At 33.1% G+C, this 26,413-nt stretch overlaps 2 long non-coding RNA genes across 4 annotated transcripts; one reads left to right on the plus strand and one right to left on the minus strand.

The window, feature by feature from the left end:
* Positions 1-1,409: 1,409 nt before the first annotated feature.
* On the plus strand, positions 1,410-9,946 carry LOC125675924 (uncharacterized). Its single transcript, XR_007370698.2, has 4 exons — positions 1,410-1,502; positions 3,877-4,029; positions 4,522-4,600; positions 9,806-9,946. It is a non-coding gene; the product is annotated as an uncharacterized LOC125675924 (long non-coding RNA).
* Positions 9,947-10,156: 210 nt separating this feature from the next.
* Positions 10,157-14,176, minus strand: LOC130052741 (uncharacterized). 3 transcript variants are annotated; one of them, XR_008801124.1, is made up of 4 exons: positions 13,018-14,176; positions 12,158-12,306; positions 11,894-12,046; positions 10,157-11,568 (listed from the first exon to the last, which is right to left on the minus strand). It is a non-coding gene; the product is annotated as an uncharacterized LOC130052741 (long non-coding RNA). The 3 variants fall into 3 exon arrangements; XR_008801123.1 differs by having other exon boundaries at positions 10,157-11,281; positions 11,428-12,046; XR_008801122.1 differs by having other exon boundaries at positions 10,157-12,046.
* Positions 14,177-26,413: the final 12,237 nt, after the last annotated feature.

Below are 26,413 nucleotides of genomic sequence, written 5' to 3' on the forward strand. Positions count from 1 at the left end.
AACATTCTTTTTGAAGATATCGATTTGTAAACTCTGGACATTTGATTCACAAACTGAATAATAGTGCAAAGCACTTTTATGTTAAGTTTGTGAGTCAAATGTCAGGAAAATACACATTGATACATTCTTGAAAAAGAATGTTTGATTCTAATAATTCCAATTTGGTCTTTGTATTGAAACTTCTAAAAATTGAAAAGTTTCCTCGCCGAGTCTTCGTACAATACGTTATTTGTTTTCAGGCGCGTATGAAGACATCGTGTTTTCGGATTTATTGATGTGTAAAGTATCGTTTAACTTTAATTTTGTCTAACTAAATCAATTGCAATAAATAACATTTGAATTACGTGCAGTTATCCTTTATTCAATAATTGGAGTGAAGACTGGTAAAAATTAGCTTCATTTCTAAATGTTTTGATATGAATCTTGGGTTTAACGTTTTGTTCCTTGACAAATAACATAATAGTTATACTCATATTAAGTATTTTTATCGAAATCGGAAATAATTATTAGACAACTTGGCTACATTCAATCTACATTTTCCTTCGTTTGCCATTATGTATACAAATGAAGCTTTGCTGATCTCTAATAGTCACGGTTGAATGTGTTATGTGTTTGTTGTTATTCGGTATATTGCTACATCATATAGTCAATATAACAAATCTATATTTTGTTTTAAGGTATTAAAGATTATAAAGCAAAATGACATGATATTTTTTGCACAATATTTCTCTGCATCTATACCTTTTGAGATATGTCGCCGAAAGAATATAGTAAACCCGACCCTTTATATGTGATATAAATAAGTACCAACCTTTAATGCACTAAATGTATCACATTGAATTCTTCTAATACCAAGGGACTGCAGTTATTCATTTCAAGATACACATGAAAACATTGCATTATTAAATACAGCCGACCCATCATAACATTCATTAGGAAAGTAAAGTTTTGATATCTATACATATACACATGGGACCCCAACTCAACAACAAACTTCACGTACATGTACAATATAAGTTTTAGACTTCTGCAGGAAAGGTACACGTGATCCAAACACTTCGTCAAATATACATATCTGGAAAAAGCATGCAAATTTTATTGAAGGGCAAACAGGAAGTGTGTTAATTCTCCGAAAAATACTTCATGTCATAGTTTCCTTCATTAATTGGACTGGTTCACATAAGATAAGAAGTGCCTCGATGCAGGTCAAGATGGGTGCATATTGTTTCCGTTCCTACCTTAAAATATAGAACCCATTGCTGTAATGATGCGATAGAACACATGTTAGTGTGTACTCTGAACTGTCGACTTTGCTCTCCCTTTTTTTTAAATGCATGTTTTTTCTCAGTAAAATTCAAGTATACGTACACTATCATAGAGAAGGGTACTTGTAAATAGACCAATTAAGGTCAAGATTTTTGTGTCAAGCATTCTACGTAAAAGTATAAATTCGGCGTGTCGAATAATATCAATATTGCCAAAGACAACCATCGGCAGAAAAGGTATTGTAAACTTACTCTTTATTTGCTTTTAAATAAAATCATATTATGGTATTTACTTGTTGGTGAAATGCTTGAAAATAACCCCATGCTTGATTCGTTTTAGTAATAATTGTCATTGCATTTAGAGTGCACTGCTTTTTCCTAATTTCGGCTTTGTCATCAGTATGAAAATATTTAGTTTACGCTACATACTAGTTTTGTAGAATGAAATCCTTGTGTATAGTAATATGTTTTAAAGTTGTAAGAATTTATTTTTCATCATCACGCTATAGCTAAGAAAACCAAACACACGCACGTATGATTATATGAATTAGAGGAACATAAGCCAGACAAAAATGTGATTAAGTCGTATCATTTAGAAAAAATCTATAAGATATCAACGAACGTACCAAGTTCTTTGCTCCGATATTAGCGCTTGAAAATAAGAGAAAGTTTCATTTAAGATAAAGAAATTAAACTTCACAAAAGTTCGCTATATTATCATTCCAACAGTGTTCCCCATGTATCAAAACAATTTTTAATTTCTATGATGTGAACAATTTCAGAAATCCATTTTGGTAAAAAAAAAAAAAAAAAAAAAGGAATACAAATCACCTCGAAAATACTTTGAATATATTTGTGTTTTAAGGTATACTTGTGAACATCAACTGAAGTTGCACGCCCTCAACTTTTAAAACTTTTCAAAATGCATAGTGACCTTCAAACATCAATTTGAAATACCTAAGATACGCTCAATATACCCATAAATTCTACGTATGATACAGAAATATACAAAACGAAACTTAAAACGTCACCAACACAAGCTGGCGTCTGTGTTGATGCATCCTAAAAGCGCCCAGGGAATGTCAATACATCCTAAAAGCGCCCAGGGAATGTCAATACATCCTAAAAGCGCCCAGGGAATGTCATTACATCCTAAAAGCGTCCAGGGAATGTCAATACATCCTAAAAGCGCCCAGGGAATGTCAATACATCCTAAAAGCGCACAGGGAATGTCAATGCATCATAAAAGCGCCCAGGGAATGTAAATGCATCCCAAAAGCGCCCAGGGAATGTCAATGCATCCTAAAAGCGCCCAGGGAATGTCAATGCATCCTAAAAGCGTCCAGGGAATGTCAATACTTACAAGGCTGGGATTGATACTCGCCTTGAAATTGTCTATACCTTAGATTTAAATATCAGCTTATGACTTTCAGTGCCACATTACGTAAAACATAAACTAATTGACACGGATGATTTCACATCATGATAATAAGAGCATATCAATAAAAACGTAGATAGTATCACATTATTCTAGGAATGTGATTTTTGAAGTAGAAACAAATAACACCTTAAATCGTATGACAAAAATGCAATGTACCGTGCATATCAATCGCTGTTTATAGCACAGAACAGTACAATACAAACTTGAGTTACAATGAAACATCCACTGAAAACGTATGAATGTATACGTAAAAGTAACAAAAATGTAATAGAAAACATATACGAACTCATTATGATTTATAAACAAAAAACAATTATCCAATAATTGTACATACTATACAGCTGAATAATCGCAAAGATAAAAAGGTCAGCTTACCAATAGTGACAGAAAGGTTACCTGTAAGCATCTCTAAAAATAATCATTAAATCCTACTTGAGCTATTCAAGCGCAATTATTATAGGATGACAATGGGTATAGATTCGACGAATTAATTTAGGATCTAACTATCAGGGTACAGCATTGCTATATATATATATATATATATATATATATATATATATATATATATCATGAGAGAGAGAGAGAGGTTCTGTTAACAAATTTGACTCTAATAAAAGATACAAATTGATTGTAGCACCAGCATACCATTGATTTGTATTTGGTTAAGCGCATTTAATGCTTGGACAGGTACGACAACTCGGATCTGTTTTTTAACATACTCGTCTGTATGAACCATATTTTGACTATCTATTCATCTCTGTAATTACATTGATCATTGTCTGCAGCATTATCTCATCATAGTGGGGAAGAAGTGAATGCTAAATGGATTGTGCTAAATACTTTCCACTAAATGTTGGATTATATATGTCAACAAACTTGTTTGCATCACGGTTAAAGCCTCTATATTACATGTATGTAGATGTCTGAAAATAAAGTAGGATCTCATGTTTGCAAATAAGAGTTCGGTATTCATCATTTCAAAGTCGACTGTAAAAATCGAGATTTGTTCAACTAAACCATGACAAGACTATTATAAGAGTTAAATCGTCCGTGTACTTCTCAATTCAATAGATAACTTGTTGATGTGTTGTATATTTCTTATATAAGGTTCATCAAAATACCAAAATAATTAAAAATCAACGGATTTCCTTTTCCCATTCTTTATTTTAGATGAAGGTGGTGTTTCTCGTCTGCTTGCTTATCTGCGCAACGTTTGTTCCGGTATCTGCTCAATGCGAAACGTATTGTTGTCAGTACAATTCTAACAATTCTATCTGTACAAGAGTTTGCTGCGTACCTGAGTATAGAAAAAGACGATCCTTGGTGAGTTTCTTGTAGTTCTCATTTGGTGACAGCTCCCCCGAACTGTTTACAAATGACAGCAGTGGTATATATTTCTAAATAATCATGAAGTCATCTCAAACTTAGAACTTTAAAAACTTTAAAAAGTAGCTAACTTTGAAAGGAACAGGTACGCAGAATTATCCAAAGTACCGGTAATTAGAATAAGATAGAAGGAAATACTGATCATCTTTGACTATTTGATTTTAGTAATTTGTCATCCGGTACCCCTAAGATCGTGGCCATGTTCGCAACAGATACATCTCATTCGACTTTACATTTACCTTTATCGTCTTTAATAATGATTATATTTGACTATTTGATTTCTCTTTGACTATTTGATTTCTCTTTGACTATTTGATTTCTCTTTGACTATTTCATTTTGCACTATTTGTTTTAAAAATATGTACGTTTTCAATTTATAACATACTTTATTCAGTTGACATCTAATTCATAGATTTTTTTCTCTTTCAGTCCTCATTCAAATTCAAATTCAAAGAACCAAGTGCTGTTCATGAGCCATTTAAGCAGAGGTTTAAACATCAGTAAAATGGTAACATTCCATGTCTATTTCCTGTTATTAGAGTTAACTTGAAATCCATGTACTTTAAAAAAGCACATATTTTTGTGATTAAGTAAAGTTTTGCTATTATGTGTCTTTAAAATTTGGAACTTTAATTCATAACAACATGTGTGGAATTTTTTGATGAAATATACATAGAGAGCGTTTGGAAGATTTGATAGAAAACGGAACTTTAAAATGTTTTTAATATCTATACACATACATTATATACTTTAACATAATCTGTAGGATAAAATACAAAAGTTCCGCCACGTTATTCTCTAAATATGGGAACCACCTTAGGATATCACAAAGATATTTATGTTAAAACCTCACTCCAAGGCAACATAGCAGCTTTGTTTGTTTCCAAATATCATAACAGAAAACATGTTGAAGTGTAAAAGTTGTCATTTATTTAAATGACGAGAAAATGTAAATCATAAAATAATAAAAGAATTGGCTGGGAGACAAACCAGCATCAAAGATATTGTTGACATATAAACTGTTTCTTGACTAGAAATGCAGGTCAATAAATTATTACACAACAGTGGTCTCCCAGCCACAATATTTTTACAAAACACAGATGTGATAATGCTATAGAATACATATCAATCTTTATTGGAAACAAAAGTGGTGCATAAAAAAGGCAAAAGGTGCGTAAAAAAGTTGAGAAAAATTACAAAATATCTAATTGTGGTGGATGGAGTGGAGGTGGTGGTTGCTTTTTCTTCAGTAAAAACTTTCGTGGCAGCACTCCGAGTAAACAAAGGATTATGTAAATAAGATACCTTGCGCGGCAATCTGATTGGCTAAGACAGATAAGGGCTTTGATAAAAATTATGGAACAGATAAAAACGGATCACAGAGAGAAAATTGGGGGGACTCTTTATTCCAAGTTTAATAATTCATGTTTTGTAAATGACTTAAAGAATACAAAACATTCCAACATCAAAAAAGGAAAAAATTGTATAATTTTAACATAAATTGTTTTATTTGAAAATAAACCTTATTTTATGTTAAAACCTCACTCCAAGGCAACATAGCAGCTTTGTTTGTTTCCAAATATCATAACAGAAAACATGTTGAAGTGTAAAAGTTGTCATTTATTTAAATGACGAGAAAATGTAAATCATAAAATAATAAAAGAATTGGCTGGGAGACAAACCAGCATCAAAGATATTGTTGACATATAAACTGTTTCTTGACTAGAAATGCAGGTCAATAAATTATTACACAACAGTGGTCTCCCAGCCACAATATTTTTACAAAACACAGATGTGATAATGCTATAGAATACATATCAATCTTTATTGGAAACAAAAGTGGTGCATAAAAAAGGCCATCAGCCCAAAGGGTTGAAGCACCACTCAAGATGTTGCCTTGGAAAATTGAAACTACAATTAAAAATAAAAAAAAATAAAAAACCATAAATATGATATGAACAAACATGGTTGGGACAAAATTAAAAACGGGGTAATTGAAATGATTGAAAAACAGCAAATAAGTATAAATGCCATATGTAATGGTGTAAAATTTAAAATGAAGACAAAGCGAGCTAAAAAGGAAACAAATTTTGACATTGTTAACAAATACTAAGAGAATATATGCACTTGAAAAACACTTATTACAAGCAGACAAAATTTTGAATTTATTGAGTTTGCCACAAATCTGAAAACTTGTTAAGCAAACATGATAAGCCTAGACAGGGTTAACAGGCAGACAAATTCTGAACCTGTTGAACTAACATAAAGTGTTTATACAAAGGTAACAGGCATACAAATTCTGATCCTATTGAACTAATATGAAGAGTTTATACAAGATAACAGGCAGAGAAATTCTGACCCTGAGTAAAAATATTTAAAATTACATACATGTATGTAAATGCAATTCTTCAAAACCATGCTTCAATTTTAGACACAGTCATTTGATATCCCAGTCAATGGGTCGGGTGAATATGAGTTATCTTACCTATACTGGATTCCTTAACTTCATACAAACCCTTACAAAGATACTTTGCTGGATCCAGTAATTGTTCTACTAAGCCCTTATCTTTGCTCTTCACGAAAATATGGACAGCTGTGAAGGAGAAACTTCAAACGTACTGTGCAACTATATATGCCAGAGGTCTTGTCAATCAAATATGGATTCTAAAAAATTCTAAAGAACTTTTAGTTAACTTCAAGTCGCAAAACCTTTCTCAAATCAAAACCATCAAAACGTACATGTATGCCTTTTCAACACTTTACACGACCAATTAAAGACTAGACTATTTGACATCATAGACAGTTGCTTCTTCAACAAAAATGGAAAACGCAAATCTTCATATCTAGTGATCAGTCATCCAAAAAGAAAAAAGAAAAAACCCAAACGCTTTGTTAAACACCACTTTGATTCCCCGCACAAGTACTCTGAAGTTGAAATAAAAAATATGCTGGAGTTCCTCATTGACAATATCTTCATGGTCTTTTGTGATCAGGTCTTCCAACAGTCTGTTGGAATAACCTTGGACACGAATTGTTAGCTGACCTGTTTTTATATTCCCAGGAAAGCAGAATTTATTCAAAAACTTCTACGTGAGAAGAAACAATCTCTTGCTGTTGCCTTCAATTTGACATTAAGATATATCGACGACGTTTTATCTATTAACAATAATAATTTTCCTTCATATGTCGATTCGACATGGCTCCATGAATTCGAAATAAAAGACAGCAATGAGTGGTCCACTTCTGCTTCATACTTAGATATTTTATTGAAAGTAGATATTAACGGCAAACTAACAAATCAACTTTATTTCAGCTTCTCTATCGTCAACTTCCCATATTTATTTAGCAACATTCCATTATCATCTCCATATGGTGTTTATATATGTCAACTGCGATATGCAAGGGCTTGTTTTACGTATGGTCAGTTTTGAAATCAAAGCAGGCTATCGACAAAAGCTGATGGTGCTGGGTTTCAACAGTCTCGTTTAAATTCTAATGTCGTTATAATGATCTAGTTTGCCAATATAACCTATCACTGGGTCAACTGCTTTCTGACGTGTTTCATACCGACTGTTGGGCCGTTCTTGGCACACTGATTTTGACTACGGAACACTCTGTTTAATTGATCAATATATAGGGCTCACGATGGATGTGACTGATCGACAGAGATACTTACTTCTCCTAGGCACCTGATCGCATCTATGGTGTGTCCAAAGGTCCCTGTTTGCCCAACTATCTATTTTGTATTGCTTATAGGAATTATGAGATTTGTCACTGTTCGTTATCTTCACCTTTCATTTAATATACTATATAAAAGTAACAAAGCAGTGAATGTTCGCGTTTATCATTTTTGCAATAATTGCTAATTTCTCTGTCACCTTATTACTCTAAAATACATGTATATTAAATAGAAAAAAATAATTTTACATGATTTTTTATTGGTAGAAAAATGTGGTATATCGTATCGAATGAAAAAATATATATCAGAACTGCTTTATATTAGGATGATGGGGATTCCTCTGATTGCTAAGTATCTATATATCTATTTTTGATTGGAAATCCTGAAAAGAAAAAGAACGATTCTGTTAAGGTGTATAAATTTATTTAACAACAACAAACAAGTATCAAAGAAAAATAAACAATCAAGTATGCAAAATTAAATAAAGATGGCTATTAGCTATTTGATGACAAGAAAAACCACAAAAACCCCACATGTCTGCTTCTGCTATTCTGAGAGTCAAAGGCATTCCATTGGGGATGCCAATAGTCCAGTGTGTACCCTGCGACAACTTATTCATGTCACATACCTAACTGCCTCAGAGCAACTGCAATAGTCAAGCCCTTAACGACGATGGTTTCGAACTCCGACATATATTTATGACTGGGCACCGAAATGAGGTTTCCGTATGACGTTACAATAGCAGTGACGCCGTAGCAGTTCACTGGTCAAACTAGAAAAACATTCCGCAACCCTCACTTTTCCACCTGGAAACCGCGACAACCTGCTCTTGTCTCTGATCGCATTCCACGTCATAATCATGCACGTGTCCCACGCTTGCCGTTAGTACCGACATCAATCCATTCGACATAATTCCATTTCCATTCAATAAACCTCCAGAAATTTTCTCTCAATAACAATTATCTCTAACACATCGAAACTGCACTTTTCAATTCCCAAGAAAGTTAAAGAAACCCGTTTGCTTAACAGTAAACAGTTCGTGAAAGTCGCCACTAACGGATTTAGTTGACGTTTGTCTAGTTTTGTATTCACAAATTACTACACCCATCTCGAAATTATATAGAATGTAGCCTAAAAATGAGTCATTAATTCAACTCAAATCATGATCATGTTTATTATTTAAACTCAATGTTTTGAAATATTTAAACGATAAGGAATAAATTGATTTTTTTCCCGTTGGATAGAGGTATACCACGAAAATAAGATGGAAAACTTTGCATCTTGTGCTGAGCGCATTGAAACATTTTCAGTCTTATGTTTCGTGGTATACCTCCATCCATCCAACGAAGGGCTTCCGTGGCCGAGTGGTTAGCGCATCACGCTAAAACATCACACGGCCTCTCACCTCTGTCGGCGCGGGTTCGAATCCCGCTCGCTCCGGTGAGTTAGAAAGTTTCCCAGTTTACTTTCAGAAGGTCGGTGGTCTCTTTCCAGGTACATTGTATCTGGGTTCTCTCTTCCACCAATAAAAACTGGGCGCCACAAGATAACTGAAAAATTGTTGAGTGTGGCGGAAAACATTAAATCAATCAATGAATCAACCATCCAACGAAAAGAAATAATGAATTCATTCCATAAACACTTCTATCTTTTCCTTTTTGTTTTGAAAAGCCAAACTTCAGCAATTCAATGAAAGACAGAATTTTATTTATCAAGAAATTCTGTGTATTGAAACATTATACGAATTGTATATTTCGTTGATATTCTAAATTGATAACAGACAAAAATGTTTAAAAATCACAAATAAGCCCCATAACATAAAAAAATATTATAGCAATCTTAATCTGCATCTCTAGGATTTTAGCCTTTATACTTTTAACTCTTAACACGCAATATACAGATACCGCTGAAACACACGACTCTCTCTATCTCTCTCCCTCTCATTTATGTAAATACTTTTTACACTTCATGAATGACAAGTACAACAACGTTGAGTTTTTTTTAATTGAAATGATAGTGTATATTTCTTTCTAGATGGTTATGGCAGTCTTTGACATCCACGTGATGATACAAGAGTGAACTGGAGTTTCCTGTTTATTTCTCAGAATTTGCTGATCTTCCCTATTACACTGTGCACTTTGTATTCTTCCCTGCTTGAATAAAAAGTTAAAATCATCAATGTGTCATGTTTTCATTAGATTACGGAAAATCACAATTTCCGATATTTATACATGTATTATGCAAAATACAAGGATTAATTGAGGTTTTAATCTTGTGTAGAGATAATGAACATTCATACATTACTTTGAAATCAAGTAAATAAATCTTTATTTCGGTTTAGATTGTAACAGCAAAGATAACCGATGGATTTTTTCCCCGATTGTATAACACATTCAGCTACATGTAATAACTTAAAGACTACCAAAGTTAAAAAACAACGAAAAGGACTACTGGTATACAGAAGACATGTTAACTTGTTAATTCCAACGCAAATATGCAATATACATCTACAATGAAATGATTACGTACTGTGATAAAAAACGTGAAGATATCGAACAGTGATCAATTTGATTATTCCTATAAAGAATGTAAAATTGGAAAAAAACGAACCACTGGACACACTATAAAGGCGACATCTGGTGCCTAGGAGGAGGAAACATGGAATGCTGACCGGTAACACCCGCCATGAGCCCTTTATCTTGATCAGGTAAATGGAGTTATCCATTGTCACAATCAGTATGAAAGATAAAGATAACAAACAGTGATCAATCTCATAACTCCAATAAGGGATAAAAAATAAAGAGTTGGGTAAAGACGAACCCCTCAACATACCAGGAGTACGATCGGGTGCATAAGAGGAGTAAGCATCCACTTTCGACCGGTCAAAACCACTGTGATCCCTATGTCTTGATCAGATAAACAGGGTAATTCGTAGTCAAAATCAGTGTGCCAAGAAAGGTCTAACAATCATTATAAAACATCCGACAGAAATCGACCCTAATGACAGGTTGTATTTGTAAATTAGATCATTATATCTTACGTTTTATAAAATACATAATATACCTGTATACTGAATCTGGTTGTCTTAAAATTTAAATCGGATTTTAAACTGACATAGCGTTGTTAGTTTTGGAATACTTTTCACATGATGATATTTTTACCTGATCCAGTGATGTTAGTTTTGAAATACTTTCTACATTGATGAGATATAAAAAATTAAGAAAAAGATAGGGGTTTCATTCCTTGGTGTATGTTCGTATAACACACTTATTACATGTAAAATCGTTAAAGCATGTAATTAAAAAAAAAACCTCTACCTCTCTGTGGAAATGGGACACAAACAAGTACACATCCACCCTTGTTTGAAAAAAAACAAAACAAACCGTTCGATTCGTGGCTCATGTTATTTTTTCTTGTGCACAATTGAGGTCTTACATCGCTGTATTCTTGCTGACTTTTAATTTGTAAATGTAAGGTGGAGATAACGAACAGTGATAAATCTCATAACTCCTACAAGCAATACAAAATATATTGTGCAATATATACCCTCAATGCAAATGATAGCGTGATGTGATAAATAAGTGACGATATCCAACAGTGATCAATTTCATAATTCCTAATAAGAATGTTACAGTGAGAATATGGAAAACACGAACCACTGGACACACTTTAGATGTGGCATCAGGTGCCGAGGAGGAGGAAGCATCCCCTGTTGACCGGTCACACGCGCCTTAACTCTCTATCTTGATCACGCAATCCGATTTATCCGTACTCACAATCAGTATGTGAAGAGGGGCCTAATAAAGGTTATGAAACGTGTCAGACAGGATTCAACATAAGGACAGGTTGTATGTGAAAATCAAATATTTATATCCCACGTTTTATAAAATACATAATATACATGTACATGTATACTGAATATGGTTGTCTTAAATTTGAATGAGATTTTTAACTGACATAGTGATGTAAGTTTTAGAGTATTATCCACAATGATGAGACTACAGGGGATAAAAAGGTGGATAAAAATCAGAAAAAAATATAGGGGTTTCATTCCTTGGTGTATCTAACATACTTATTACAAGTAAAAGCTGAAGAAAAAACATGTGACTGAAAAACACCTACCTCTCCGGGGGATGGGACAGAGACCTACACATTCACGCCTTGTTTAAGAGGAACGTTCTAGTTATGACGCAGGTTGTTTTTTCTTGTGCATAACCGAGGGTTTACATTGTTGTATTCTTGCAAACTTTTAATATGCAAATGTGCAATACATACCTATAATGCAAATTATTATGTGATGTGATGAAGTTGTAAAAAATATCGCACAGTGATCAATTTCACAATTTTTACAAAAAATACAAACTTAAAAGTAGGGCAAACACTAACCATTGGACACACTAGAGGTGGGAACGCATGCCTAGGAGGAATAAGAATCCGCTGTTGACCAGTCACACCCGCCATGAGCCCTTTGTCTTGATCAGGTAAACAGTGTAATCCGTAGTCAAATCAATATGTGAAGAACGACCTAACAATCACTATTAAATACAAGATGAGAGAAAATTCGACCTAATGACAGGTTATATTTGGAATTTAATCATTACAATCCTCTTTCATGACGTACATAATATACATGGATACTGAACTTGATTGTCTTTAATTTGAATGTGAATTTTAACTGACATAATTATGCTAGTTTTAGAATATTTTCCACATTGATGAGATTTGCAACTCTCCATATGAGTGAAATATTCTCGAGAGGGACGTTAAACAATATACAATCAATCAGCAACGGATTCAGTGTTGTTGGCTTTAGAATACGTTCCACATTGATGAGATTACAGGGGATAAGAAACGTGGATAAAGAAATCAAGAAAAGTCAGGATTTCATTTTTTGGTTTATCTAACTTACTACATACAATTTTTAAATCTTGAAAATATGTGGATGAAAAAACTCCACCTCTAAAAACTACACAGCCATCCCTTATCTAAAAGCATTCAATTGATGGCGCAGATTGTTTCTATTTTCTGCGCACAATTGAGGTCGTGCATCGTTGTATTCTTGCAAACTCTTAATAAAAAATAATTCTTAATATAGTTTCACATTACACTTGTGTTTATGTATATCTGCAAACATTCAATAAAACTCCATTCGAACCAAAAACAACTGATAGATTTGTAATAATTTCGTTTATTATATCTCCATCTATAATCCTTGAATTGGATAAGCCGAAGGGAAAACATTATACCTCAATATAAGGCCGGATATCAGGTAAGTGACCTAGAAGTGCTGCAGGTTCCCAGTGTTGACCAGCTGAAGGAGTCATTATAAATAATGACCTCTGGAATAATGAGCTGCTATTAATGAATAAAATTTTCTATGATTTTTAAACCTATTTTGCAAGATAAAATTTAATGTTATAAAATATCCGTGTTTCCTGTTAATAATTTTAAAGAGTGCGTAGGTGTGAAATACGTCATCAGTCTGGATGTGCACAACTTCATCATTTGTCGTCTGTCACAACTATGGCTGCTTCCGAAGAAAGTTGTTCTATCGGTGGGAGATTTGCTGAGCTGAATCAAAGCGAATTATCGAGCATTCTTGAAAACAGAAATTGTGCAAATACCAAAAACGTAATCCAAGCCTCCATTAGGATTATTCGAGAGTACTGTGAGTCCAAGGAAGTGGAGGAATATGACGATTTGCAGAAAACAAAGGACGACCTGGCAGATTTTTCCTCATAATTTTTTATGCAGAGCGTCGGAAGAAGAATGGAGATTTTTATTCGAGAGCAACAATAATAAATGTTCGGTTTGGGTTACAACGGCACTTTCTTTCACTGAGAAAATTAGATATTGTGAATGACCCTGCATTCCAGTTGTCCACTGAAATGTTTAAAGCTATTTTAACACAAATAAAACGGTTGGGTAAAGAAAGTATACTACACAAAGAGGTTATAAGCGATGCCGACATTGACAAATTTTATTCGGCCACTCTTGCTATCAAACATCCCCATGGATTCAAGTACAAGACCTTTTTGGATGTCATGTTTTACACGCGCAGGAGGGGACGATATAATCTGAGATACACGAAGAAAGATGATTTTGTCTTAAAGAATGATGCCTAGGGGAGACCTTTCTACATAAACGCTGCTAAATATGAAACTAAAAATCACCGGGGCGCTGATGTTGCAGACATTGACTCTTCAGGAGGCAGGGTTTATGAAATGCCAGTTAGATCTACATATTTTTATATGAATATTAATTTATACCATTTGAATCATTTTTGAAAAGTGTTTTTTTTTTTAAATCAGGCATGTAAATATAAGAATTCCTCATTTTTTCCAGGAAGTGTTCAAGTCTTGAAAAATGCATCTCCAAATTAAATCCTGGGAGTGATTGGTTCTGGCAAAGGCCCCGCAAAAAGTTTGAAGAACTTGATAGTGCTTGGTATGACAATGTTCTTGTAGGACACAATTCCCTTGGTAACTTCATGAAAACAATATCATTGAAGGTCCACTTATCAAGTACATCTACATATACTAACCACTGCATAAGGGCAACGTGCATTACCGCCCTGGATCAGAAAGGAACTGAACTCCGTCATATCATGTCTATTAGTGGCCACAAGAGTGAAAACTCCATCAAAAGTTATTCGGGAAATGATATTGAAAACAAAAACATGAAACATGTAGTGTTTTGCAAAATGTTATGAATTCATCTTGTTCTAGTGGTTAAGCTCATCAACAAGAACCTGCTGAAAATGTTTCTGAATCATATTTCCATGAGTATGAACTTCAGCAAGTTGATAATACTGAGCTCCTAGTCGCAATACTTGCAAATTTCCCGAGTCGGGGAAAGATTTTGCCATCATCCCTGTTTCAACATCATGTGCAATATCACGTTCATTAACATACAGTCCAATGTTTTCTCATGTGAATCAAGTTCAGATTCACTACCATATGAATAACAATTGTTATTACCTGTTCAAGGAACATTGACTGTTCTTATATTTAAAAGCTGTAACATTTAATATGTCCTTGTTATACAATGAATATTGCAGTTTTCTGTAATTTTTAAAATGTAGATTAAATAAGTGAAGCATTTCCAATCTTATTTCATATCGGTATAATAAAAGAATCAATTAACCCTTATGAAGTCAACATGTTGAAATAAGCACACTCTATCTGGTCCACTCGCTGACCTGACCTGACCTTGGCCGCTACGCGTACTCAGTCAGGTCACCTCGTGGGTAAGGTCTTGGATCCTCATTTTACTATGTTGACCTCATAAAGGATAATTTATTGTAATATGTTGACCTAACCATGTAAGGAAGCCAGTCAAATAGAACCATGTTGATTTCCATACTCATACTCATTTTTGAAATGATAATGTCTATGTGAACTATTATCCACACAAGTATTTTAGTTAATATTTTGTATGAAATCATCATTCCAGTTCGGTTGAAAATATTTGATAAGAGTTTAAGATTAAATACGTTTGAAAATTTAATGCATTAATCTGGTCAAAATCCGCTTCGATATTCAAAACAGTGGTGGTGTTTTCGACAACAGACATTATCTGTTATTCTCATATGCAAATAAAGATATATTGGGTTGCTGCCCTCCTGACTATTTTTGATAGAAGTAGTGAATGAAAAGACTGTAATCCTTTGTTAAGCATCACTCTGATTCCACGCACAGGTATTCTGAGTTCCTCATTGACAATATCTTTGTAGTCTTTGGTGATCAGATCTTCCAACAGTATGTTGGACTTCCCATGAGCACGTATTTTACTCCTGTTAGCTGGCCTGTTTTTATATTGACGTAAAACATACTTTATTAAAACAACTCCACGTGAGAAAAAACTTTTTGCTGTGGCCTTCAATGCGGCATTTAAATATATCGACGACGTTTTATCTATCTACAATAATAATTTTCGAATTGAACGTATTTTATTATATATAATATATACAAAGGAATCAGAAGCAACTTCTTACAATTTACGAGTTCTTTTCCTTATAATCTAATACATGGTACACAATTGGCATTAAAATAATATACACAAAATACATGAATGGTAAGTGTTCTATAGATAAACAATGGAATATGATATGATCATCAGCCAAATCTTTGGTTTCATGAAGATACGTCTGAACATAGGAGAACATATAATTACTCAATTCAGTAGAGAAGAGATTATCACCACAAAGTAGAAGATGTGTATCAATAATAACTAAATCATTTAACCTAAGCAATATATCCATTAATTTGTATCTAGCAATCTCACAAATAAAGAAAAAGTGATATGCGTCTTCACGCATGCCACAAGAACATAATGGAGAATCAACAATATTTCGTCTATAAAGGTCATAATTCAAAATACATGTGTGCCTCAGTTTGGAATGAATTATATTCAAAAGACGAGAACCATATGAAAGTATACAGGGAGTTTGGGATTGCAGATATTAAAGCCAACACTTTTACGAAACTATTTAATTGAAGAAGCCTGTCTTCATTCAATATTAAGAGAATTCCACTTCAAACAGCGTCTGGTACAAATGATTTTTTGTAAACTTCAACACTGCATTTTGGTATTAAGTGTAAATCCACCAGAAAACCATGCACAATACCAAAAATCATCCAAAAGGGTAGTCGCAAGACAATAATTGTTTTGTTGCTTATTATTTTCTTCATATGTCATCCCAACACCAGTAAGGCGAAAGCGAGCAGAGATACACAACCATCCTCATGCAAAGAATACTGACTTCATAAAAGACAATTTATTGCAGTGGGAACTGGTAAGAGATAAAAACAGAATTTTACAGAAAATGGCAATATTATAAGAGTTACATTTTAAATATAAACGGTCACCACAGAGATACAAGACAAAGTTATTCACATTGTCTTATTTCTGAAATTCATATTACTTGTAATGTATATTGAAAATCATGTACTACATGTAGCATTTCAAACATACAATAATTTACGTATGTCAGTGAGTGACATATGTAGGATATATAATTTTGATTACATTCATTATTCATTATGTGACATCATATTATTCGTAATCAATTTACACATTATAACAGAGTCTGAATAGGGTATATGTTTTTATGAATGATTATTTATTATATCAACAGTAATTTCTGATTGGTTTCTTTATTGTGAAAGTCGAAATTTTGCTCTTAAAATGCAATGCATGTTTAATGTCATTTGTGAATGTGATATGATAATATGTAATGATTGGTATATATCATTACCAAGGTTCTTTTTACTACTGACACCCTTTTTACATGTAACCCTTCAATAGTATCTAGCTCCGAGATTCGAGAAAATTCCTATATAAGATTGTTAACTTGTGAACCCTATCTTACCTACCCCCCACCCCATCACACATGCATTATGATTATTATCTCATTTTTTCTCCATTTAGGTTTCACTTTGTGGTTTTTTTATCTCTAGAATTATTTATAAATTGTTTTGTGTTTTATTATCTTCGTCCTCTCTTTTGCAGATTATCTGTCACAGGATTTCTCTCAGGAAAGCAATACATGTACCATCCAATCTACCCTGTCAACTAAGTTAACTCAAGGATCATATTCTGATTGGGAACTTGAAAACGGAGTGACTATGTTTTTGATTATTTGACCTGTTTTAAAACTGGTTGCGGCATGATGCCACTTTTTACGGGTTGACTACCCATTTATGTTTTGCATATTTAATTTTGATTTGTCAATTTTTAAGATCATTGTCAGCTATAACTTTGAAATATGTTGAAAAATTATAAATATAATTGTAGTCAATGAATTTATGCGAATTCAACAATTTTGAATAATAAAAAGAATCTAACGCATCATTTGATTTTTAAAAGCCAAACTTATTAATTGTATCAGTCATATGATATGCATTGTTATGAATGTACTTTTTGAAAAATCTATTTTCCAGGCTGTACTCGAATAAAATGGCCCTGTCAATGTGAAGTACAGCCATTGTACTAAATTGCATACTTTTAAGACTTGTTTTTCCTTTGTATTATGTTGTCTTGTATGTTAAATACTTATTAATGTTACTTTTGGAATACCATTGTCATTTGTAACTATGAAATTCATTGAATGAGGTATGAATTTAATTTTAATTTGATAACCTAAATGCTTAGGTACATTTAACTCTTTTTGTAGATGTTTTGGAAGAAAAAGTCATTATTTAAACCCTTAATATCTCTTTTGATTTTTAAATGCCAGGCTTAATAATATGCTTTAATGATGTTTAGTAGTCTATTTTGACATAAGTGTAAAAAGGAATTATTTCCTAGGCTGCTCTTGGAGGATTTAACCCTTCCAATATGTACTTTTCCTTCATTTATGAAAGATTGGTATATTGCCAATTTTCAAGAATTGTCTACCCTTTGATGGTTTTTTGTGTTTGATTATGAATTATGTCGTTTTTGAAAGAGGAGTGTATGTTGTAACTTTGAAATACTTTTGAAAAATATAAATTTAACTTTTAGTGAAATAAATTACATTTGATTTTTACCCTCTCTCTGGATTTTTAAATACATGTATAATATTGATGAAAATATTCAAAATACAGATGGTGCTGCGTATGGCGACCATGTTGAAAATATCAATTTTGACGGGAATTTTTCAATTACTATTTTGGATGTCTACCTATCCACCAAATTTCATCAAGATGTGTTAAAATACAATTTGGACAGTATTGCATGATTTTATGCTAGACAGGCTCTTAAATAGTTATCTCCATAACGGAGATTATATGTGAACATATTGTTTATTTTACTAGGTATTGTTTCTTTTAGATATTGTGGAACCTCGTTATTATGAATCTTGTACATGCTCACTAAGAAGTAGGTACAGTTTCTACAGTCATCTGGCCCAAAATATTGATGCTTTCACTTGGAGCTCAAATCCTGGCATTTAATTAAGGAATAGTTTAGTAAACCCAAAATTCACTCAGTTTGATCAGCAAAATGGTTTGTGTCATATGACGAGAGCTTGAAGTTGGCATAAAATTGCAAAATGCCATTTTCAATGAAAATATCCACAAATTCAGGTGGTTTTCCTTTTAGAAAACATACAGCGCATGCGTCGAGCAAATTCATATTGAAGCATGTTTTTCATCTCAAAATAATACACAATATATATCATTTTCATTTTGCTCGACAATTGCGCACATCTTTTCCTGAGCAATAATATGTATGACATTTGACAGTTTTCAGGCTTATTTTGAGAAAAAGGCGGGAAATGTCTTATTCATGATGTCATAATGCTATCCATTTAAAACTATCATTCTGATTTTGTTGACATAGTATACCTGCATACATGCCAACTTTCCCGATTTAGGCGGGATCTTCCCGATTTTACCCTCCGGTCCCGCTTTCCCGATCGGGAAAGCAAAATTACTCTAAAATCCCGATTTGAAATTTTTTCCGACCAAAATTTCCGATTTCACGATTGAAAACGAGTTTGAAAGCGGGATAATCGTGAAATCTCGTGACCAGAATTGGAAATCCTGCGTCATTTCTGAACTGGCCACTCAGAAATCGGGACAATAGTCAGCCATTGCTGTTTACCTGTGTCGCATGGTGTTGGGTTGGTCTGCCTGTATCGGGGTGTTTATTGGACAGTACGAAGCATGTTTTGATAGTAATTAATCGGGAAGACGGATTTCAAATTGACCTATCCTTTACACAAACGTGAATGACAACGATGCTAGTGTCACCACCAAACAATCGGACATTCCGCCTCTCGCTGACAGCATCCAAAATTTGCAATAAGGTACGTCAAGTATATATTTTTTCCAACTATAATAATATAGGCTATCCAAATCTATCCGTCTATAGCGATGTATTATATAGTCTATATAGTGTAGTATTCATTAAATATACTTTGTGATGCGTAATTCGCACAAGTCTGTACTGAATTTTTTATTTAGCAAGTAGCCTTAATTTACAAGTAAAACGGAATATTTTGATGTGTTTTTTTTCCCTGGTAATTATTTCAGATGTCATGGGTGCAAAAGTTTTGTTCGCAAACTTCATAGCAGGGCAGATCACTCCTTTTTTGGTTGCAATGCAGATTATTCCACCAGTCTCTGCAAACCCATGTTTACAGACAAGCAAGATCGCCTTTGCAGTCGTACCTAAATGCATGTGCTTTAATTTCAATTTTGATATACAGACCGGCCAATGTTTATTGTATGGTGTAAAAGGATGCAACCTTAAATATTATTTGATATTATGTATGTGACTTGTTGGAGAAGATTTTTTGCTGAATAGATGATTTTAATAAAATATTAATGTATATCTTTCAAAGTTTTTTTTATATAGTTAATGGTTAAACACATTTGATGTTGTGTTAATATATGATACATTAACAATGATTTGATTGATATTTTATTTGAAAGGACAAATATTTATTTTCATGCTAAAATGTCGTGAATTTTGAGCTTTGAAAAAAGGTCGGCGCGCACAAAATCCCCAGGTAACCTGGCATTTATTTTACTTTCTTAAAACGCTGATTAAGGTTAATTCCAGACACATTTTATAGAGAGAATTTTTTTGGGCCTTTTTATGTATACAACCGTACCTTGTTCAGCATTTGTTCGTCTAGCAGATAGAGGTTCTAAACCAGTTCCTAAATATAGAGATCTGTAGAGGCTAGTATAGGGAGGTCAGTAATAATTCGTGCTGCACATAATTGTACAGATCACTGTCATATGTGTTACATCCATCCCCCAAAACAGAGATATATGCTAAAGCTGTTCTTATGAAATTAGTATACATTTTTGAAAGAGTGCTTCTTCCTAAAGTGAATTTTGATTTTATAAGAAGACTTAGTTGTTTTGTAAACCGTACTATATACCAGCTCACATCGGATGAAACAAACAATCCTAAATGTCTGTGCACTGGCACATACTCCAACTGAAAGTCTTGAAAAAATAATTTCGGAGGATCAATGTTCTTATTCAAGGAAAAAAGTACAGCCTTAGTTTTAGAGGTCTTAAACTTTAACCACCATTTTTTTAACCATTCATCTAGGACGCTAAGGTCCTGATTTAGAGTGAATTCAAATTCATTTAAATTCTTAGATGTATGTTGAAATGAGTTATTATTAGCAAATAATCTACAGAAAGACATCACATTTTCAGCAACATCATTAACATCAATTAAAAATAATAGAGGTCCAAGAACAGAGCCTTGAGGTACCCCTGCATTTAAACTTGCACTTGATGACAATTGGTCTTTGTACATAACTCTTTGGGTTCGACAAGAGAGATAACTCCTAAACCACCAAAAAATACTGCATCTGATTCTATAAGTATGTTGTTTAAATAAAAGACTTCTGTGCCAAACTCTATCAAATGACTTAGTTAGATAGCAGAAGACCATGCAGCAAGATTTTACATCATCTATACTTTTTACAATGCTATGATAAGTCTCTAGTAATTGGAAAACTGTAGAATGACCAGGCAAAAATCCTGCTTGATTTTTGTAAAATAAATTATTTTTGTGAAAATGATTGTATACATGTACATGTTTAAAGATTATTCTTTCCATAACTTTGCTAACACAGCTTAAAAGGGACACTGGTCTATAATAATTTTCATTCATATGTCGATTCGCTATATCCCCGTGAACTCGAAATAAAAGACACCACAGAGTTGTCCACTTCTGCTTCATACTTAGATAATTTATGGAAAATAGATATTAACGGCAAACTAACAACTCAACTTTATGACAAACGGGGCGACTTTAGCTTCTCCATTATGAACTCGTTCTTAGTTTTGTCTTGAAATGGTGTTTCTCTGACATCAAAACATGCATGCATCAAAGGGTAAAGATAACGAACAGTAATACATATATTATACAGGCTCCTCCGGAGGAGGGGGTGGCTTGGGTATGGGATTTATATGAGGTATCCCTAGATGTGGGAGAAAATTCTGGCTTTCTATTTCCTCTGTGACTGGGTCCTTCGAATATGTTCTATGATCTTCTACTTCAGAACAGCTCTGGAAAGGGAATAAGATGAAATTGCTTTTAAAACAGTATGAAGCTTAATATATAAGAACATTTTCAACTGACTCTGCTGCTGCTAAGAAGTTTAAGAAATCCCTATGTGAGAATTTTACTATTTAACTGCTGCTGGATGTTGATTAAAAGTTGCATAAATATAGATAACGGAAAACTTTCATGAATCATGAAATACTTTATAAAGACAAGTTTTAGGTTCATTGCAAAGTGAATTATTTCAGGAATAACTGTCTAGATAGTTTGCATTGTGTGTGGGGACTGCAGTTTACTAGTAAATATATGCACATAATGAAATGTACGCATAGCGTAATCTGTATATTTTCTATATCTATGACTCATAACATGGGCACACATATACTGGGAGTAGCTTTGTAGTATCAACACAAACAAGCGACCCATGAATTAAATAGCTCTCTTCAACAATTTAATTCTTTGGTGTGGACACTTTCACAACTTCATTATAGCCCCGCCCTGTCACGGATCCTAGTGTGAAGAAACTAAAAGAACTACATAATAGGAGGAGGATTAAGCTTTATAGTAGACGTGGCTTTAGAAATCAACATTTCAAAGTTCTACACTACATGAGACTGTTAAAAATTTCTATGTGCAACAGACAACAGCAGACTGGAGCGCTCTTGGGTTGCTTAAAAAACTAATCAATGTTTCCCATGAACAATTTCAGCCTTTCTTAAAATCAAATGGTCGTTTCTCTGACATCATAAAATCATGTATTCATTGCATAACATGCAATATATCAACCACTACTGATATTACGCCGTTTAATGATAGAAATATGTATTGCAAATGTAACGCTTAATGCTATGAAGTATCGCATTAATAGTTCACATTTTTAACTGCTAATGAGAAATCGCCACATATCGATACAATTTTACCATTAAGAATCACCAATGTACAGCAGTGTTAGCATTAGATAACGAAAATATCATTCTAATTATACGTCCAATGTTATCGCATACACATGTAGAGGGTAATTTTGGAGTCGATGATATTTAGCGGTTGTGTCGAAAACATATACCGGTAGTTTCAAATTCTAGATCTTCAGATTTTGCACATTTTTATTTAACAATTGTATCATTTATATTATTCAAAATTTTGGCTCTTTAAGTTTAGCAAATTTTTATCATTCTTTATAGATACGGACATTTCAGGTGAGCTAAAAAAAGAGATGTATTAAATTGAATTCCTTCTTTAAATTCTTATAGATAGTCATTCAAAAGTTAAATGTATAATTTCAAAAATATTGATAACAAGTAACTTTAATTTCATGAACAGTAAACTAAATGTGCCGGAGGGACACGGATGTCCCCGTGCAAGGCGTTGAATACACCTGAACTTCTCTAAAATCTCAAATATCATTATCCATTGTTTATTTCTTTGTTTATGTCCCGTTGAAACTCTTTCACTACACCAGGTGCAGGGAAAATACCACTGAAATCCTCAGGACCGTAGTGGCGAGGGCTCTTTAACGTGCCAACTCCTTTTACGACACGGGACCTCCGTTATTAAGGTTATATTCGAAAGACCTGTGGTTCTCACTTTCAAAATGTCGAACGTTTGGCGAAGGAGTAATCACTGTCTATGTAAACGTTTTAGGTTTGATACTGCGCGACCATGGCACAAGCTGGCTCGAAATCCCGACTACCCGCTTACAAAGCGAACACTGTACCGCTGAACTAAAGCAACCCGTCATAAATCGTAGAAAATATGGAGTCCTTTAAAAGAAGAGAAATATGGGGCTCACGGCGGGTGTGACCGGTCAACAGGGGATGCTTACTCCTCCTAGGCACCTGATCCCACCTTTGGTGTGTCCAGGGGTCCTATAGTATAAATTTGTTTTCATTTCTGTGTTTTACTTCTAATATTATGTTTCGTATACTGTAGATTCTATGACGAGGAAAATTGCGAAATGACAGATTATATAAAGAACAGCGTATAGGGGGTTGCTCCTGAAGTAGCAAATGAAGTTTTAGAAGGTAAGGCAATCTTTTGAAAAATTAAAAGTCTGCATGTCCACCTCCGACTCAGGATTTAAAAAAATTGGTAGTAAGCTATGGTAAAAAGTAAATTGAAGCAAAAAAAAAACACCTTGCAAATATGGAAGTGGAAGTAATTTCAGAATGAATGTAAAAATGTTCATTTCTTGGAGGTCAAAATATGAGATGTAATTCTCATCAGATTGTAGAGTGCTAGCCTTGTATGCAATTTCTCAAATATATCCTGCTAATAAATAAGCCCTAGTGTTGTTACGTGTATGATAGTTGCCTACTATTGAAAAAATGTTGCTGAAATGTTTTTGAGAAATATTTTTCAACAAAACTTGTTTATCTTTCAATATTTTCAAAATAGTTGCTCTATTCTTCTTGGAAATGACGGATGATCTTTCCAACTAAGTCTGTCTTGAAGTTGGTCTGTCTACCAGATTTGAATTGGAATATTGTTTTCATTTATGAGGATATCTGAATATTACATGTGAACTTATTTCATGAACCTTTAATTCAAATTCAAACTATAACTCATATAGTCAATTGTATGATACCAGTTCAAATTGATTATCAATAATCAATTTGGTTCAATTTTGCAACATAAATAAGCCCCTGTGAGGGGGGTATTATTCCAGTAAAGACATTTTTTTTCTCACTTAGCAACTCCTAATAATTGGTTACAAATCTTGTGAACACTGCACATTGTTTTTGGAAATCATTTTGATTTATATTTGTTTATGCAGCTGCTGTAAAGAGATACTTCACGTCAAAAAAGGACGCTGCCAACAGAAAATCCAAAAACAAGGACACCTTGCACAAGCAGAGACAAGCCACATATGAGAGAAAGAAAGAGGCAAGTATTTTTAAAAACATAATCAGAAACATATATAGGTATTACAGAAATTGGCATTTTTTAACTCCTCATAAAGATCACTGAGATTGTTTTTTTCAAAATAATTTTAAATAGCATACTTTTGAAATGAATGAAAGATATCAAGGGCATTTTTAACCTATTAACTTCCAGAGGATCTGATAATCTTCAAACTTGAAAATATATCATAGTCAGAAATATATTAATCATGTTAATTGACTCTTTGATTTATTAGAAAATGTGATAATACTTTTTCATTTATTTATAATTGTGGAAGTCTATCATCATGAACAATAAAAGAAGTATTTATTAACCTAATCGAAAATAGTGTGTTTGTCTTCAAGCAGATTTTTTAAATATTGACCTTTTGCTCATGAAGTTATCAGTTTTGCTCATGAAGTTATCAGAGTTTGTTTTATGTATCTCTCCTTAATTTGTGTGTATAGTACTCATATAGAATACATAATTTTAGTAACCCAAAATTGAAAAAAATGATCAATCAATATTAGTATTTTCATATTCTATCTTTGTGATGGCACATATAGGATTTCATGAGTAATAGTAATAGTAAATTTACAGAACATAAAAATTTCAATTAAAGTCTTTTTATCGCTTAAGTTTACATTATATTTCATTTTCATTGTAGAAAGTAAGACGTCGACTTCGGGCTGTGGAAAAGAAGAACTGGGGTATGGAGAAGAAGAAAATGGTGACTCAGTTGTTGAAATCGAAGTCAGCACACAATCTGATGTCAAGTGATGGGGAGGCTGATGAAGGGTTTATTCCCCACCCCTATTCATGGGAGAGTGATGCATGGAGGACAATCAAAGACAGTTTGGACAAAAAATATCTGGAGATATGTCCATCCAGAAGCAGGAGGCTTCTCCAGAAAAGAACAAGGGGTTCCCTTAAGGAAGAAGAAAAGCCAGACATTGAGGAGCAGTTCAAGTGGATTTTTATTTAAAGTGAAAATAAATGTAACAGTCTCTGTATTAAAATAACTGATTAAGATTTGTATAACTATATGTACAAATGTATATATTGTAAATGGATATGTTTTTATGTAAATAGCAATTATTTGAAGCAGATTTTATCATTAATAAAAATATTTGCACGTTGATATTTTTTTTTAAATTTTATTCCATGAAAGATGGATTTACTTGGATTTAATTACATTTAAACTAGGAAAAAAATAAACTTCATACTAAAGATGGAATTTACAATATGTAAATATTATCTTTACTGCAAGTAAAGTTGATATTTAAGGATATGTATTATTGATAAATGTTGTAAATTCAATATTTACATATTGTAAAGATTATCTTTACTGAAATTAAAGTTGGTATGTAAGGTTTTTAATCATTAAATTTAATGAATTAAATTTCTTATTTAAGAAAAGTTAAAGGTGTTTAAATTTTAAATTTACTTTTCAGTAAAGTTAATTCAATGTGGGACATTACATTACCTTTAAGGTCAAGTAAAGTTAAAGTAAATATGACCTTTACCAACTTTGACGTGAAACAGAAAAGCTCATAAAAGTGAATGTAAATTTCAAATTTACAAAACCTTTACTTATTTTGTAAAGCTGTTTTTTTCAAGCAGTGAGAATCACTACCATATGAATAACAATTGATTGTTATTACCTGTTGGAGGAACATTGACTGTTCTTATATTTAAAAGCTGTTAAATTTAATATGTCCTTGTTATACACTGAATATT

Source organism: Ostrea edulis, chromosome 3 (genome assembly GCF_947568905.1).
Source record: "Ostrea edulis chromosome 3, xbOstEdul1.1, whole genome shotgun sequence".
Lineage (NCBI taxonomy): Eukaryota > Metazoa > Mollusca > Bivalvia > Ostreida > Ostreidae > Ostrea > Ostrea edulis.